This window comes from Rhinatrema bivittatum, chromosome 3 (assembly GCF_901001135.1).
Source record: "Rhinatrema bivittatum chromosome 3, aRhiBiv1.1, whole genome shotgun sequence".
In the NCBI taxonomy this organism is placed as follows: domain Eukaryota; kingdom Metazoa; phylum Chordata; class Amphibia; order Gymnophiona; family Rhinatrematidae; genus Rhinatrema; species Rhinatrema bivittatum.
The window spans coordinates 119,341,891-119,360,050 of record NC_042617.1 but is presented as its reverse complement, the minus strand read 5'-3'; the positions used below and the strand labels follow the sequence as shown (position 1 = coordinate 119,360,050).

At 42.9% G+C, this 18,160-nt stretch overlaps 1 protein-coding gene across 5 annotated transcripts in view; it reads left to right on the top strand.

Annotated features, from left to right (window-relative positions):
• The window catches only part of AFTPH (aftiphilin), a 157,762-nt gene that overhangs the window by 52,416 nt on the left and 87,186 nt on the right, over positions 1–18,160 (top strand). Inside the window, exon 2 of one of the 5 annotated variants that reach the window (XM_029593632.1) lies at positions 17,902–18,028. The exons of the other annotated variants lie outside the window; for them this stretch is intronic. The gene's annotated coding sequence lies outside the window, so the exon portion shown is untranslated. The remainder of the gene's footprint in view (positions 1–17,901; positions 18,029–18,160) is intronic. 5 annotated transcript variants of the gene reach the window in all.

Below are 18,160 nucleotides of genomic sequence, written 5' to 3'. Positions count from 1 at the left end.
TCCAGGTGAGATTTAAATTAATGGCCTGTAAAATGGCATATTCGCTACCTTTTTTTTTTTTACTGGTTGTGCCCAGTGCCTGAGGCTCCTGATTCTTTTGCACAGGGCATAAATAGCCTGTTGCTACATAATTTACAACCTGCAGCATAATCAACAAACTAGAATTCCCCTCCACCCCCATTCATGCAGTCAGCTGAAGGAAGCCACAGTGCCTGCAGGGCTGACTTTAACAGCCCCTTATATCAGCCCCCTGCAACTCATGCTCCAGTCCCTCCTCAGGCAGCTTCCGGTGCTGAGGGGAGAGATGAGGCAGAGGCTGGAGAAGACCAGAGCCAAGCCAATCTGCTCCGTAAATCAAGTTGTCGTCCTGGTGTTCCCCATTCTCCTTTCCTGCCCTGAAGGGAACAGGAGGGATGAAGTTGCAGTGGACAGAACCAGTTGTCTGTGTTTGATCCCTTTAAAGGTCTCTCTCTCATTTATTTTTAAGTCAGAATGATTTTGATAGAATTCATTGATGGAGTGATGTCCCTTTTAGAAGAATTTCATCTTTATGCAAAGGTTCTCACATCGGTGTATGTGGTCAACCATACACCAGCTGACAAAGACCTGGTTGTATTTTGGAAGTCGGCAGCTGCTCGTGTCCCACAGCTGGCAGAGATGGGATTAATTTCAATTAACGGCATGACAAACTGTGATGCTGATTGCAGTGGCAGCGTACATAACCTCAGATGCTCAGGAAGATGAAGACTTTCTCAGGAAAAATATGAGAGTGAAACTATGCATAATTATGCTGTTGTGCCTCCCTCCCTGTACCTTAGCGTTTCTCTGGGGGTGTCTGCCACCTTTCCACACTCTGCTGAACCACCTGTTCCGGCTTGTAAACTGCTTTCCATCTATACTGTGTATCAAATAAGCAGCTCAGTGTTGCTTTTCACCAAGGTTTTATTTATTTATGTGCGTTACATATCGGGGCTTTTAGATCTTTGATTTGCTTTGTGTCTGATAGAATCCCAAGCCGGTAAGTTCCTTTGATGCTTTGCACTGTTCCGAAGTGTTAAGCTCCTCCTAAAAAAAAATAAAAATAAAAATAAAAAAATAAGAGCATAGAAAAGTTAACTGCTTTTTTATAGACTGCTTTCCCTCTACCAACTGCAGACATTAGTGAGGGAAACATTTATTTGAACAGTGCTTCATCTTTTAGCCTTTCTGCTTTAACAACGCAGCCCTCCCACGTCTCCACAACCTTTTCTCTGTTCACCAGTTCTCAGCTTGTTTTGAAAGACAGTGCTACTTGCTGCTTTTTTTTTGTTTTGTTTTGTTTTAATTCTGATACTTGGCAGCACTGCCTACAGAACTTCCTCAGTGTAATATGAAACATTCAGACAAACCGCCAGGACTTGGCTACAGAAGATTGGGAGAGGGTGAAGTGAGTGAGAGACAGGAAGATGCAAGAGGACTGAGAAGAGGTGAGAAGCAGGCAAATTCGGTAAAGTGGCGAGAGCATGAGAGGTGAATGCAGTAGGGGCTGGGGGGGGGAGACGCAGAGCAGTTGGAGAAACAAGGTGAGGGATAGATGGCTACGGTAAAAGAGCAGGAAGATAAGGAAGAGGCATCAAGTGATGGAGGGAAGGGAGACAGTAAAGAGATAACGATATCAGATGATATGGGGAGATAGATGGAGAAAGGACAAGAGTCCAAAGGTAAAATAAAATGCAAAGAAAAGGAGAGAGGAGTCAGGCAAGATAAAAGCAAAATCCTGTCATGGTAACCCCCTTCAGCCAGTTGGGTTTTCCATAGAAACTTCGCGGCCTATCTAGTCTGCCCATCCACCCAAGTAATTCAACTTTACTATCCCTATTATTCCCTCAGAGATCCCCCTGTGTTTATCCCATGCTTTCTTGAATTAAGAAACTATTCTTGTCTCTGTCACCTCCATGGGGAGGTGTTTCCATGCATTCATTACCCTCTCTATAAAGATATATTTTTTCAATTATTTTATTTATTTATTTGTTTGTTTTTCTATGCCGACATTTGATTCGAGATATCACACCGGTTTACATACAACAGGATGTCTAAAGGCAAGCCTTTTGGTGACATGATACAGTATAACAGATTAACCAAGAAAATATAAAGAGAACTTGCTTTACATAATAACTATCTTAACCGAAAATATGTTCTGAATTTAACTTACTATGTACAATGGCAGAGAGGGGACTCTACCCCTTTTCCCATGACCTTGTTGAAAGAGGCTCGCCTCCTGCGCATGGAAACCTTGGAGGGATTTAAATGTCTTTATCATATCTGCCTTGTCTGCCTTTCCTCTAGGGCGGAGCTTCCCAACCTTTTTTCTGTCAGGACACACCTGAGAGATGACACTGACTTACATGACAACGCTGAACACCTGACCATCATGGGACTAAATATAAACATATACTCCTCATCCACAGGAATCTCCTGCTTCCTAACAACGAGTGCAGAGCAGAACTAAAACATTTCCCTGTACGACTCACCATACAAAAAAGATATCCAGATTCTGGTCTCATCTCAATAACAGCATCACAAACTCCCTCTACTACCAGGTGCATTGTAAAATAATACAAAACCTGGAAAAAAACCCCCAAACAATCCCCACGCTGTACATATTTATCAAACCTGCCATACCGAAGCAGTACTAACTCCACAAAATAGAAACAGCAATATGAAAAGGCAGCAGTTCACCACCAGTGCAATATCATAATTGAGAAAATACAACAAATAAAACTGATTCAAATCCCTACATGCTACATCTCAGTCACACCCATACAGAGTACAGACAGACCTACCTTCATCTAATATAGAATAAAAAAGCACAAATTACAAATGCGGAAACAAAAACTGGAATGGAAAAACCAAGACCTTCTGCATGCAGTGCAAATCTGGAGAACTATAAACAGAAATATATTTCCTCCTACAGTAAGCAAAGTGCAAAGATAGAAGAAAAATCATATTCTCAAAACTGGCATATTATGGCCCTTGTATCCTATCACTTCCCTCCATGCCCCCATCACCCCTCACTTCTTCCAACTACTCAATCGTCCCTTCACATGCTCATATCCCTGTCCAACAATTCTGACACTCCCCACTCCTGCATCCTCTTCCCTGTGCTGCCAATCTCCCCTGTTCAATTCTCCCTGCCCTTCCCTCTCCCCTTCCCTACCTAGCATACCTCTGACCACCTCTTTCCCACCCCTTCCTGCTTAGCATCCCCTGACCTCACCTTTCCCCCAATGCAGCAGGCCCACCTCCATCTCTCTCTCCACTTCCACCTCTCCTCCCTGTCCAGCAGCCCCCAGCCCCTCCTTTCTCCACTCATCCCTACCCAGCAACCCCCAACCTCCTGGCTCCCAGCCAGCATAAAAGCCTTCAGTTCAATCCAGAGACTCCCTCCGCTTTACCAGCAGCAGATGAGGGCAGGAAGCATAAGGAGAGGAAGAAGATGAGGCAGCAGCAGAAGTTGGCAGTGGATCTATAGAGCATGCACCTCTTTCCCTCATGCCCCTGCTTTCATGTCCAGGCTCCATGGGGTGAAGAGAGCATTAGCAGCCTCACTGCCAAGCCAGGCAGAGGAAGATAAAGTTGGTGTCCTGCCAGGCCCATATGAACAGGAATTGGTGATAGCTCACTCTGATCTGGGTGAAAGAGAATGGGATAACCTCCCACTAGGCCAGGGAGAGGAGAAGGAAGCAAGACAGCTTCCTGTCATACCCAGTAAAGGAGAAATCAGTCAGCCAACTCCTGCTCAGAGTGATGAGGAAAGAGCAGCCTTTTGCTGGGTCTGTGACATACCTTCTGTGATCTCGCAACACAATAGTGTGTCTCGATACACCTGTTGAGAACCATTGCTCCAGGGTATACTTTGTTTCCATATGCTTTAGAACGAAGGACCAATTTCAACCGATTTATATCCTTTTAAAGGTGCAGTCTTCAGAATTTAACACAGGATTCCAAAGTGAGGTCTCACTAGGGACCTATATATAGGGGCATTATCACAACCTATATATAGGGGCATTATCACGTCCCTTTTTCTGCTGACCATTCCTCTTCCTATGCAGCCAAGCATCTTTCTGGCTTTTGCTGTTCCCTTATCCACTTATTTGGCCAAGTCAGATATAATCACCTCCAGATCCCGCTCTTCTTTCATGCTTAGAAAAATGTCACCCCTTATACTGTACCTCTCTCTTTGGTTTTTGCATCCTAAATTCATAACTCTGCATTATTAGCATTAAATCTTAGCTGCCAGACCCTAGACCTTTCCTCGAGCTTCGCTAGAACCCTCCTCATGTTTGCCACACCTTCCTGGCCTTCTACCCTGTAGACAGCCAGTGGTGCTTATGAAAGTCTTGAAAAGAACTGGTCCAAGGACCAATTCCTGTGGCACATTGCTATTAATGCCACGCTCCTTGAAGTGAACTCCAATTCCGACTATCCTTTGTCACCTCCCACTCAACCATTTTCTAACCCACTCAGTCACTAAGGCCCATACAGAGGTTACTCAGTTTTATTATAATCTGCTACACCAAACACAGATATTTGTTAATCAATTTTTCTTCCTTTTTCGTCCTGCAGACCAGTCAACATCTGCGGGATTCCCCTGCTTGCCAGTAGGTGGAGGTAGAGAACGTTTTCCACGTGTTTTTTCGCTTACGTCACTCACGTTTATATATCCTGGGCTAGCTGGAAGGTTCCTCAGTAGTTCTCTGCCTCTGGTTAGATGGGAGTGTATACTGGGATAGCTAGGAACTATCAAAAAAGAAAAAAAGAGACATAATAGGGCAAGGTAGTTAGACTCCGGGAGGAACCCCTCCTCACCTTTTGGGGGAAACACCCCCCCCCCCCCAGAATGGTCCTAAGCAAGTCGCGGTCTGCAGAGGGGGAGGCACGTGCTCATAGGGAGCGGTTCGGCATCCTTAGCCACAGCGGCAGGAACACAAGCTTCTCCCCCTCCAGCGGCAAGACACATGGCGGAGAGGAACTGGAAATGCTTGCGATGTGGGACAAGAAGGAGGAGCTCCATCGCTGGCTCCTTTTGCCCCCGCTGAGATGGCTTTGAATCGCCAGAAAACAGACAGTGGGGGGAACAGGTGAGGGGGCGGGCTGCACGCAGATGTGCAGCCGATGCCGGCTCAGGGGGCTGCATGAGCATCTTGATCGAGCAGAGGGCCTATCATGGGGGGGATGCAGACAAGGTGCAGGCAGGCCCCGAGATAGAGGAGCCCTAGAGGGAAGAAGGCAAGGTACAGTGCAGCAAACTTGAGTTTTCCCACAGAATATATCTTGCTGATGCACCAGGCCTATAAAGAAATGAAAGCCAAGGGGGGGCTGCATTAGAAGGTCCCCTGGGAGACGGTTCCCCATGGGGCTCACAACATACGCCAGCTTTAAAGAAACCTAGGACTGAGGGATCTCTCCTGCCCCCCCATCCTTCCCTGGTGGTTCGGAGAGTAATGCAGGGGATTTGGAACTCCCAGAGGAAGCTCCCGTGGAGAAGGAAGGGAGAGAAGGAGATGTAGCAGTCAGATTGTTTAGGAAGGGAAGAACTATCAGCCTCCTCATAGTAAAGGTTATGCAACCTTAAGCCTGGGACCAAAAAAAATCCAATTCATATGTTGACTGAACAGAAAATATTAAAGGCCTGTTGCTTGATTCGCCTTAGGATTATTTTTGCAGGATTTGTGGGTTTGGTTTTTTTTGGTTTTTTTTCTTTTAGTTGCAGGCAGGTTCAGTTTGCTTGGCCAACAAGTGGCCACTCATCCCCATGTATTTGTTAGACACAGCTGAACTGAATATTGCTGAAATATGTGAGCACGCGGATAATATGAATGCCTGCAATTGTCCGCTTAGCTGCTGCTTCACTTGTACATTTTTAGTCATGTCATTAGTGTTCAGAATTGCCATCTATTCATTTTTATGTAAGGAAGTATTCTAGTACAAGGTCAATAAATCTGATTGTTTCCTTGGCTTGGCTTATGTTTACCTTGTACACTGCTGTGTATACTGTCAACACGCTAGGAAAAGAAAATAAATATAGTTACACTAGAACAAACAGGACACTCAAGAGTATGTCTGGATAATTGAAAACCATTGTTTAACTTTTTATAGACTTTCATCTGACCATCTCATTTGATTAATTCCTCTTGTAGCAGAGTCCTTATACCAGTGCACTCCATTTTATTGTATTAAATCTTGATTAATAATGAATCGGTCAGCTTCTCTCTGATCATCCATTGCTGCTGTTTAATAATAATTGTTTCATTATAAGCCTGATCTTAAGCCCAGGTTATCCTGGGCAGTAGGTGAGCTTTAGCTTTAACACCCTTCTCCCTGCCCCCACTTTCATTTCTCATCTTGAAGTTTTGTAAATTGATCCTGGTGATATTGCATGTATTTTCTATATATGCTGAAAAATTGTTAAACGACTCATTATGCTAGGTTTTTTGTCCTACTTTTTTACATTAGTTTTTCTTGCTAGCCTTCCTGCCATAAGATATTTCATCTCTTATTCCCTCTGCCTTACCATTTGTTTCTTGTAACTGGGGTTCACTTTCTTTTGGCTTTTGTAAGCTTCCTCACTGTGTCTGTTTCCTGCTGTCCTTTAGTTCAGACTCTTCCCTGAAGCTCTGAACTCTCCCCTCAGTTTTGTCCTCTTCAACAGATATAGTCCCTTCCACCTAAATGTTGGCCTTAATTGCCCAAATACTGAATATTCTGGTATTGCAGCCTATTTTCAGTAAAATCCAGTTAGGCCTTTTATTATTTCTAGTATCAGCCTTATCAAAAACAAATACAAAGGCTGGCCAGTATCCTGCAAACATGTTGACAGTACAATTTGCTAACAGAAAAATAAATACTGCGAGAGAGTAATATAATTTGTAATAGCAATAGTTTAAAACATTTTCCATCTTTACTCAGATCTAAAACTGATCAAGTAGACAAGCAAGCACTGAGCATTAGAAAAGCTTTCCAGATTTTATCAAGCGAGAAGGGGAGTGATTGAGGCCAAGTCTAAAAGCACTTCTGAACAACATGCTGAAGGTGACTTTAAAAGAGCATTTCCTTTTTCCAAAGTTCTTGTGCATTTGACAAACAATGGGAGAGCTATATAAATCTATCTTTTATCTTTATTTAAAAATTAATTGCTAATGCGTAATGTCCTAACTGATGTACAAAATACATACATAAAATATAAATAAAATAAATACAAGATCAAGCACCAGAATAAAACAAAATAGTACAACATGATAAAAAAGGCAGCAAAAGAGAAATCCATAGCCATTGAAAGATATGCAAAGCTCACAACAGAAGCCAAAGCCAGGAATAAATATTCAAGCCTGCTAGCAATCGAAAGGGAATATGCTGTTCAGCATCAGCAATATGCCTGTATGCTGAAAACTCATTTTTAGAAAAAGTTTTAAAAGACATAACTGCAGTCCAATAAACACAGGGCTTCTGGTAAAGAGTTCCATAGCATTGGACCTGCTATGGAAAAGGCATGGTCTCTAGTGTCCTTAAGGTGGGCTTGCCAAATTGATGGTACAGCTGTGCTCATAAGTTTACATACCCCTGGCAGAATTTGTAAGATGTGTAGTGTTTTTCCTCATCACTCATGTGCTCTTAAATCACATCTGTTAGTTTTAATGTGTTTCAAATTAAACTATTATGTATTGTCAGCGCGAGTGAGAATACAGAAAGCTAGGCAAGTTCCCCCTTCTGCTTGCCCCCCCATGGCTGAAAGAGGCCAGAAGTGCCTTCAGTATGGAAGAAGGAGACTGAGCTCAAGTAGCGGGCTCTTTTAGTCCAAGATCAATGCCCCTAAGTCCTCATTTAAAAAAAAAAAAAAAAAAAAGGCAGATACATTGGGGAAGGGCGGAGGTGAAGAGTGGGTTGCTGATGAAGGAAGAGCTGATGCCGGCTCAGTGTGAGGTGTGGGAAACAACAGCGCGAGCAGAGCGCTTGGGGTCGGGAGATGCTGCCAATGCACCCTTAGGTCTAACTAAGTAAAGTGGCAGCCACACCCGCGGGCCAGAAGCAGTTGGAGACAAATGATGCAATGCAGTTTTCAACAGAGTTCATTTTACTAAGGCATCAAGCCTATAGGAAGATCAAAAACAGGACCCCATAGGTCAGGAGGAGAGAACTGGGTCGCCACTAGGGGCAAAGAGGCTGAGATGGAAGGGAGACACCTCGCCAGCACACCCCCCCCTTTTCTGGAAAGTTACCTGCAGTGAGCGCCAGAGAGTTACGGGGAGTAGGCTTCTCAGGAGACTTGGAGGCAGAAAAGGGGAAGGATGCCCAGTCAGGCTGTTTAGAAGTGAGGAGTTGGGCGCCCTCATTGAGGAAAGGGATGCAGATGTTGAGTCTTCAGGAAGGAGAGAATGAAAAGGTTGCAGGGGACCCTATTCTTCAAGGTGCCAGAAAACTGGCTAAAACCTTCCCATTACATCCAGCCATCAGAAAGATGATTCAGAGTAGAATGGGAGGCACCAGATCCAGCCCTAAACACGAGACAGGTAATGAGCACTCTTTATCCATTGCAGCGGGTAGAGGTGGATCAGTTATTCAAAGTACCCAGAGTGGATATACCGCTAGTGGCAGTAACAAGGAAGACTGATACTGGTAGAGGGAGGTGCTGTTGTCAAGGACACACGTGACAAAGATAGAATCCCTGCTGAAAAGATATTTTGAGATTGCTAGTCTCTCCCTGCAGTTTATGTGGGGTATGTAGCACATCAAATATTAACACCCAGTGATTAAAACTAACAAAACTACCTGGGAACTTTTTGATTTCCAGGTACCCTGAGATTGTCATAGATTAGCTGATGGGGTAGGGAGTGGGTGGAGGTGTGCACAAACTTTCTCCTTTCTCTCACATTCACACACACAGTTTACAAGTTATTTCTTTCTCGCACACAAACACATACAGGCTCTCCCACATATGCACACTCTACTAGATATACATACACACACATGTATGCACTCACACCCTCTCTTCCTCATGTACATATGCCCTTATTCACTCAGACAGGCCCCTTTCTCTCACACACACACTTAGGTTCCTTGTCTCATTCACACACGTACCCTTACACAGACTCACTCCCTTTCACCAACACCATGGCTCTCTTGTACACACACAATCCCCTCTCACACACACAAACACACACACACACACGTTCTCTCTCTCTCTCATATGTACACGTTCCCTCATAAAGGCTCCCTCTCTCTCACACACACACACACACCTTCCCTCTGTCTCTTTCTCATACACCCCCTCATACAGACACTCTGTCTCTTGTACATCCCCTTTTTACACAGGTTCTCTCTCTTTCTGGCACACACACCCTTACACATGTTCCCTTTCTTACACCCACTTGCACTCTCACTCCCTCACACAGGCTTGCTGTCTCTATCTCATACATACATACAAACAGAAGTTCCGCTTGTGGCCTGCTGAGTCTGCTTCTCTCTGGCGCAAGCAGGCCGTGAGCAGGAAGGGCTCTGCTCACGGCCCCACATAGCTGCTCTTTGGTGCCCCCTACTGGTTGGTGCCCTCAACGACTGCCTAGTGGATGCGCCAACCGTGTGACCAAAATGGTGAGTGGGGTCTGTTTTAGAAGACCTACGAGGAGAGGCTGAAGGATTGAAATATGTATATCCTGGAGGAGAGGAGGTACAGAGGAGATATGATACAGACCTTCAGACACCTGATAGGTATTAACAATGGACAAACTTCAAATCATTTTTGCTGGAAAGGAAACCGTAGAACTAGGAATCATATTTGAAACTACAGGGGGGAAGACTCAGAACCAATATCAGGAAATATTTCTTCACGGAGAGGGTGGTGGATGCCTGGAATGCTCTCCCTGAAGAGGTGGTGAAGATGAAAACAGTTAATGAATTCAGAAGGGCATGCAGAACCCTAAAGGCATAAAGGAAGGGTTGATGTAACATTTCTGCACGCAGTAACCTGCTTGGGCGGACTGGATAGACCATCTCGTCTTTATCATCTGTCATTACTATGTTAAAGGGTGTCTTCTATTTGGAGAGGAACTTGAATACTTTGGTAAAGGTCTTAGTGGAGGCAATACCACAGAGACTGCCAGAATAAGAACAGTTGAGAGTTATTTTAAGTTTAAGTCCATGGAGTTGAGACTATATAAACTGGCCAGGGCACAGAATATTCAAGGAAGTAAGCTCCAGCTGAAAAAGCCCTTTTGTGGGAATCAGAGGTGGTCCCAAGGCAAAGGTTTCTGTAATTCAGGGGGTTTTGGGGGGCCCAGGCTTCAATCCCCCATAGGCGGTCATTTGACACTTTTTTGAAGAATGGACCTAGATAATCGGGTACAGCTGGGCCCTGGAAATTATTCAGCAGGGTTATGTTCTAGAGTTGGCCGCCCCACTATTGAAATTTTGTTTCTTGTTTCCGTGCAAGTTTCCAAAACAAGAGAGAGTCATACAAAAGACAGTGAACCAGCTCCTGGCACTGGAAGCAATAATGCTAGTGCCCGCCCCAGAACAAAGAAAAAGTTGTTACTCCCAGTATTTTGTGGTTCCCAATAAAAAGGTGATGTTTTGCCTGAAAAATGTAAACAAGGTTCTCAGGGTGCTTCGATTCAGAATGGAAATCTTAACATCAGTGATGGGGGCACTCAGGAAAGGGGAGTTCCTCACTTCTCTGGTCTGGTCATATAGGTACATCAAAAGATTTTAAGATTTGCAGTGCTGGAAAACCATTTTCAATTCAAGGCATAGCCCTTTGGTCTGGCCACAGCACCATGAACCTTTTACAAAGGTGGTGGTGGTGGCGACGGCAGCCTTCCTGAGAAAAGAGGGCATTCTGGTCCATCTGTATTTGGATGACTGGTTAATCAGGGCCAGGTCGAGGGAGGAGAGCAAAAGATTCGTCCAGTGGGTGAAGTCTCTTCTAGAATCTTTGAGATGGGTGATGAACAAGGCCATATGCCAGTTGCAGTCATCCCAAATATTGGTCTAACTGGGAGCCATATTCAATACGAAAGAGGGGGAATCTTCTTGACACAAGAGAGATGAGAAATTGAGAATTCAAGTAAAGAAACTGGCAGCAAGCAGGAGTGCTAGGGCAAGGGATTACCCACAGGTTTTGGGCTCAATAGCAGCAGCCATAGATGTAGTTCCCTGGGCAAGGGCACATATGCACCCATTGCGGAGGGCACTGCTCTCCCATTGGTATCCTTACAATAGGAGAAACAAGGAGAAGCACAGACTTCCAGCTGAGGCCAGAACTAGTCTTCATTGGTGGCTGGGGAAGTACAATTTAGTCTCAGGATTGAGCCTGGTTTCGCCTGTATAGTCAGCTTTGGTGGTATATGCCAGCCAGTCAGGATAGGGAGCCCCCTGCAAAGGGCAGATGGCACAATGCAGATGGTTGGAAAGAGAGGCTTTTTTTTTGTCTGTGACTCTCTTAGAGCTAAAGGTGGTAAGACTGGTGCTTGAGGAGTTTTGCCCAAGGGTAAAAGCGAGAGAGCAATAAGAGTGCTGTCTGACAGAATGACAGCAGTGGCATATGTAAACAGACGAGGGCATGCGGAGTCCTCGTTTAGAAAAGGAGACTGTGCAACTGATGAGCAGGGCAGAAACTCATTTCATAGGACTGTCAACCAGACACATAGCAGGAGCAGACAGCATACAGGCAGATTCTTAGCAGACGCTGGATCAGAGGGAATGTGAGCTTGCGGATGAAGCATTCACAAAGATAGTAAACAGGTGGTGTAAGCCTCACTGGGATTTGATGGCATCTTTAAAGGAATGCCAAAGTAAAGACTTTTTTTCAGCAAAGGCCAAGAGAATGGATGCTTTTGATTCAGCCATGGCCAACATCTTCAGGCTATAGGCACCCAGTGTAATGAAAATAATACTGGCATTATATGGTCTCTGAGTTGAATTCTTGTCAAAAACCTTGCTGCGATGTTTTGTATGCCACCCTTACCAATGATAGCATGGATCCGTCAAAGAATCACAGATTACCCTGGCTGAGTCATTCTAGTGGCATCAGACTGGGCCAGATGCCCATGGAATGTGGATTTGTCAGGCTCATCACGATGGAACTGTTCGGGCTCACAGTAACCAGAGGCCTGCTTCATAAAAGGTCTGGCTATGATGGAAAATCCAACTCCATGTTATTTTACAGCTTTGCTATTGAGAGATTATGAAAGCAAGGATACTTAGAGGCAGTAATCACAACCTTGCTGAAGGCAAAGATAAAATCCACATCCCTAGCATACATCAGAGTATAGAGAATCTTCAATACCTGATGCCAGCAGAAGAGCTTGTTGCCTTTAAGGCACAGGTTTGGTTGATTCTGGACTTCCTGCAGGAAGAAGGCCTAGACAAGATATTAGCATTAACTTCATGGAAAGTACAGATAGCGGCATTGACTTGTTACAGAGGACAAGTTGGGAGAGGCTCTTGCATCACACAGTTGTGGCATGTTTCTTGAAAGGGGTGAAGCATGTGCATCTCCCAGCTCTCCAGGTAGTTCTGGCTTGGGATCTAAATTTGATATTTAGATCCTTGACACTTTTGAACCACTAAAGGGAACATCTATTAAGGATCTGATGAGGAAGGCAGTTCTCCTAGTAGTAATTTGTTCAGCTAGAAGGATCTCAGAGTTTCAGGCATTTGTTGTGCACTATTTGGTGTTTTCTAAAGACACGGGCATGATCTGCCCAGTCCCTTCCTTTGTGCCTAAAGTGATGTCGAGAGTTCCTCCTGAACCAGACAATTTAATTGACCTCATTTAGGAAATCAGAATGTGTGTGGGTCAAGAAGATGTCTACATTTCCTGTATATATGCGGGTCTTCCTCCTTTACTTGGAAGCCACAAACAACTTTCAGAAGACAGATAGAATGTCTGTTCTGTTTGGGGTCCATCGGAAGAGTAGAGTGCCTTAAAAGATGTCCATCACAAGATAGATTAGAGAGACAGTCGCTTCTGCCTACTTTGAGAAAGCTAGGCAAGTGTCAGAGGGGTTGAGGGGCATCCTTAACAAGAGTTAAAGCCTCATCCTGGGTGGAGTACAAGCTAATCTCTCCACAAGGACATCTGCAAGGCAACAACTTGGTCCTCATTACATTTATTTGTTAAACATTACAAGTTGGACTTACAGGCCAATGAAGACTTGGTGTCTGATGCTAGAGTCTTGGAGGTCACTACAGACTTGTCCCGCTTGGGTTAGGCACTGCTCGGGTATGTCCCACTTGTCAGGACTGGTCTGGCAGGAAGATGAGAAATTTAAACCTACCTGTTCATTTCCTTTCCTTGAGTCCTGACAGACCAGTCCAGAACACACTTGGGTCATAACGGAAGGAAGAAAAGAAAATAAATAAAGGGGGAGAAGTATAAATGAGAGTTAGGAAATCCTGCACGTATCTCCCAAAAGGTGGAGCAAAGGAGAGCTTCAGAAAGGAAGAAAAGAAGGAACTGTTCGAGGACTCTAGATGAATATATAAACCCTTTTTTTTCATGTATAATTTGGGAGGGGTCGATTAAATTCTAATATAATGTAAGCTTTGGCAAAGAGGCTACTGACATCCTGTCATGTTACACCAGGCTATATAGGAAGGGATAGATCAGAAAAGAAAGGTGTTCTCTGCCTCCACCTGCTGGTGAGCAAGAGCAACCTACTTGTTTTGACTGCTCTGTCAGGACTCAAGGAAAGGTAATTTAACAAGTATGTTTAAATTTCACCATTCGGTCTTTGAAAAAATTGGAGCCTTTGTAGACTGTGATCCCTTTTACACGATCAACTAAAGAAAATAGTGTGGTACATGAGGTTTTCATAGGATGCCTCTTCAGATGTCAACTCATTTCATATAAATCACTAAAACTAAGAGGCTGATGTACTAAGCTGCACAGTATTTCACAAAGTCTGCTTTGTGCATAAATTACACTTGGCACATAATTTCCCTTTTTACACATGAAGTACACTTTATGAATTTTTTTGGGCTTTGCAAATAAAAAAAAGTTCCATGCAAAACTTTATTTAAATTCATCATTAATAGCTGCTGTGATGCAAAATCATGCAGAGCAGCTCATTAAAGTTGAGCTCTGCAGAAAGAGCTTTGCTGACCAATTTTTGCAAAAAGAACATAACTACACCTCAGTGAGATGTAGTTATCTTTTTTGCAATGTCGCTCATAAGAAAATTGTGTGTGCAACTTTTCCAACCGGTTCATTCAGATTATGAGTCCTGATAGAATAATTATGCACAGAAAATTATGACTTCTGTGTGAAAAGCTGCATGACTTAGTACATCAGTTTCCAAATTTCACAGTTGTCAGGTGACTGACATGCTGGGGAAAGACCGATAGACATTTGTGGCACAAAAGGACTTGTTTAGATAAGACAATGTCTTCTAAAACAGAGGTTCCCAAACCTGTCCTGGAGGACCCCCAGCCAGTCGGGTTTTCGGATATCCACAATGAATATGCTTGAGAGAGATTTGCATGCACATTTTATCTCATGCACATTTACTTTGGATATCCTGAAAACCTGACTGGCTGGGGGTCCCCCAGGACAGATTTAGGAATCTGTGTTCCATAGGAAAACAAACAAGCAAGGGAGGTTTCCTGTTTGCAAAAGCAGTAAAACAGCACTCCTTTCATTAACAAGGTAAAACTAAGCTGTAAGCATCTAGCAACTCGATTCACACAGAAATGGGAAGCAGGTAAGCATACAGAGCAGTATATGGAAGCCTTAGTAGTTTAAAAGAGCTCACATGCAGCGAATGTAGTACAGTCCATCACAATGACGTTAAATGTTCTTCCAACAGAGACTTTGGCCATTGCAAGTTTTTGAACTTGTTTTCAGTGCTTTGTGATACTTATTGCCCTTTCATTTGCAATTAGCACTGTATGAAGGAAAATGTATTGAGAGAGAATCAAAATACCTAGCCTAAATTATTCCTCCAGAAACTAGATTACTGGGCGAATCTGCAGATTGTAGTTGCATGAACACAACTTTCTGTTCTTTCCAGTCTGGGACAGATCAGAAGCAGTAATGTCCATTAATTGAACCAACCATTGCCCCAACCATATATATACATTTTTTTTTCTTTTTAGTTTTGTAGTGATCTGCATGTTGTGGTTATGGTATGTACGAGAACTTCCAGTAGATGAATTGCTGCTTCATATGGACTTTGAACCCTTCTACAGTATAATCAGCATTGCTCAAGTTCACTGTATTCTAAGGCCCAGATTTGAATTTCATTCAGAGAGAGGCAAAAGAAACTGTGCAAAAAGCCTACAAATCTGTTTACTTTCCCATAGGGAAATATTACAGTACCTGTATTTAATCCGCTTTGAAGTGCTGAAAAAGTGCGAAAAGCGGAATATAAAAATCTAAATTCTAAAATGGTGCATATTTAACCCAAGTGTTTAAGTTTGTACAGTGTGAAGAAGGGGAATCTAAAGGATTAGCACTACATTTTGCAAAGAATAAGTGTGGAGTAAATATGGATCACACAAGAGAATATAATAATAGAGAGGTGATGCTGTTCCAAGTGAAATGGAGTAATGACAATCCAAAAGATTTCTCAGAACAACAGTTAAATATAGTAAACTTTAAAGGAGTGTCAAAAGTACAGTCCCCCAACATGGCCGTGTTTTGCCATATGAGCTGCCTTGGGAGGGACCTACCAAGAACAGGTTCCAAAGGTTGTTATCCTCAATAAGGAGTTGCTTTGAAAGGAAGAAAGTTTATTCTAGCTTTTAAACAGACCTGAACAAAGCAGCAAGAATTCTGTGTGATCCGTAAATTGAGTCTATTTATCTATTGCTTGCTATTTGTATGATACTTCATAAAAAAAAATGCCACGCTACATATGTGCGTCACACTGCCATTGCCTGACCTGCGGCAATATTGGTTACTTGGGTCTTCTAGCAAGACACTTGTAATCACTTTCCTCTCAGCCCACTGGGTGCTTCCTCCTTCTTGTACTTCCTAGTTTTTCCTTTTGGTCCCCTCTGAACCCAGGGCATCTTGGGAACTTGCCAAGCATCATCTTAGACAAGGATGTAAGCCATTGATCTACACATTGTCCCGTATCTCTGTACCCTGATAGAAGCATTATCCTTTTTGACTATCTAGTCGGTATAGCTTTGTTTGACAAGCAGCTAAACTTTTTATTTGATGTTATGCAGAGAGAATGTTTACAGAGTAATTGAAGAAATCAAAGAAAACATAACTAATGCAAAGATGAAATCAAGAATAATGTCTAATCAGAGTCCTTTGTGTTGTAACTTTCTGATTCAGATATAAAAAAGATTTTATTAGTTTTTACCTACCTCTATGGCAAGCTTCTTTTCAGATTCTTCTTATTACTGTTTTACATCTAACTTGCCAGTGCTTATTCTCTTGCCTGTTTTCCTCATTTAGGTCTGCTTTCCATTTTTTGAACAATACCCTTTTGGCTCTAATTGTCTCTTTAACCTTACTATTAAATCATGCTGGCAGTTTGATCTTCCTTTGACCTTAAATTTCTTACAGCAGCTGTTACATGCAAGGTGCAGAGAAGTACAATAAATGTGACAAGGGAATACATGTAAATGATAATCTTGTAAATATTTGCATAAAATGTGTCTGAAAAGATTTTTACATTTATCATTTAAAGCAATAGTTCATCTTACCACTCTGTGATATCGGCTGTTGTAACTGTTCAGCTGTGTGTATACATGTATTTGTGTTTGTGTGTGTATATACACATATATACACACACACACACACCAGATGTTTTTAAAAAAAATCTACATTGATCTGCTTTGTTACATTTTTTTACCTCTGATTTGTCACTGTTTGATAGTAGTAGTAATAATAGAAGAGCATAACATTGACTGATCAGACAATGGGAGTATTTTGCTGAAAGTGCAAAAGCTGTTCTCACATCAAGGGGCTGATGCAATAAAAGTGCACCAAAAGGCCCAGGCACCTCTCCTGGGGGCGCCATGCAATATTTATATTAAGGGTTGCGCTGCCAAGGAGGCGCTATGGTCGATTTTACAAGCATCTGTTTTCCTAACCGGTGCACAGCCACGGGTTAGGAAAATGGATACTTGAAAACTGAGCATCCGTTTCCCTAACTTGACCACCGGCTCTTTTTTTTTTTTTTTTTTTTTTAAACGTTTTAAACTTTTGGAGCCTCCGACTTAATATTGCCACAATATTTTCTGCTTTTCTGTACAACTTTTTGGGGTGCTCAGAAATTGATGCCTATTCTGGGCAGACATTAATTTCTGAGCATAATGATGCACTTTTTTTTTTTTTTGCATGTGGGGTGACTGACAGCCTCATCGACATGCATTTGCACATGATGAGTGCTATTAGCTTGCGGCGCGTTGGACGCGCTAATCCCCTTATAGCATAAGGGGCTGTGGACCTGCATACTGTTTTGCATTGGCCCCTAAGTGACATCCTTCACCATCTCCTTTCCTAAGTACTTAACACCTTCTGCTTCCTGATTAGAGTACCAGTCATCTCTAGAAAGAGCCTAATTTATGGAATGTTTTGTCCTTCATAAACAGATAACTGCATTGGATTTTTCATTCTGAGCACTGTTTTTCTTTATAAGTGGAATGCTTAGTTACCCTGCTTTTCATGCCATTCTTTGATTTCTGACTCATAGTCTGGAAGGATCAAATAGGAAGCATCTTGTTCAGGAGACTTGCAAACTGACTTCATAGAGGTCTTAAGCTGTCTGTGATTTTGTAGTTGATAAAGACAGACATTTAGTTAGAAAACAGTAACATGAGCAAGGTCACCTATATTTTTTACTCCAGTGGCCATTTAACATATGTCCAATTGTTTACTTGTCTATACTATTTTGCTGGGGACAGGTTTAATCAGCCACGCAAGTGGGTGACATCATCCGATGACACAGATGTAGACTGTCAGCTGAGGCAGAATCACACAACCTATCTGTATGAATCACTGAGCTTGCTGTTAGAGAACCTCCAGTTACAAGTAAGCAATTTTACTTTCTCTAATAAAAATTAGTCTTGGTGGATTCACACAGATGGGGGTCACATGACTTTGTCTTGTGCTGAGTGTTCACATCGGCACCATCAGATGGCATCACCCGCTTATGTGTCTTAT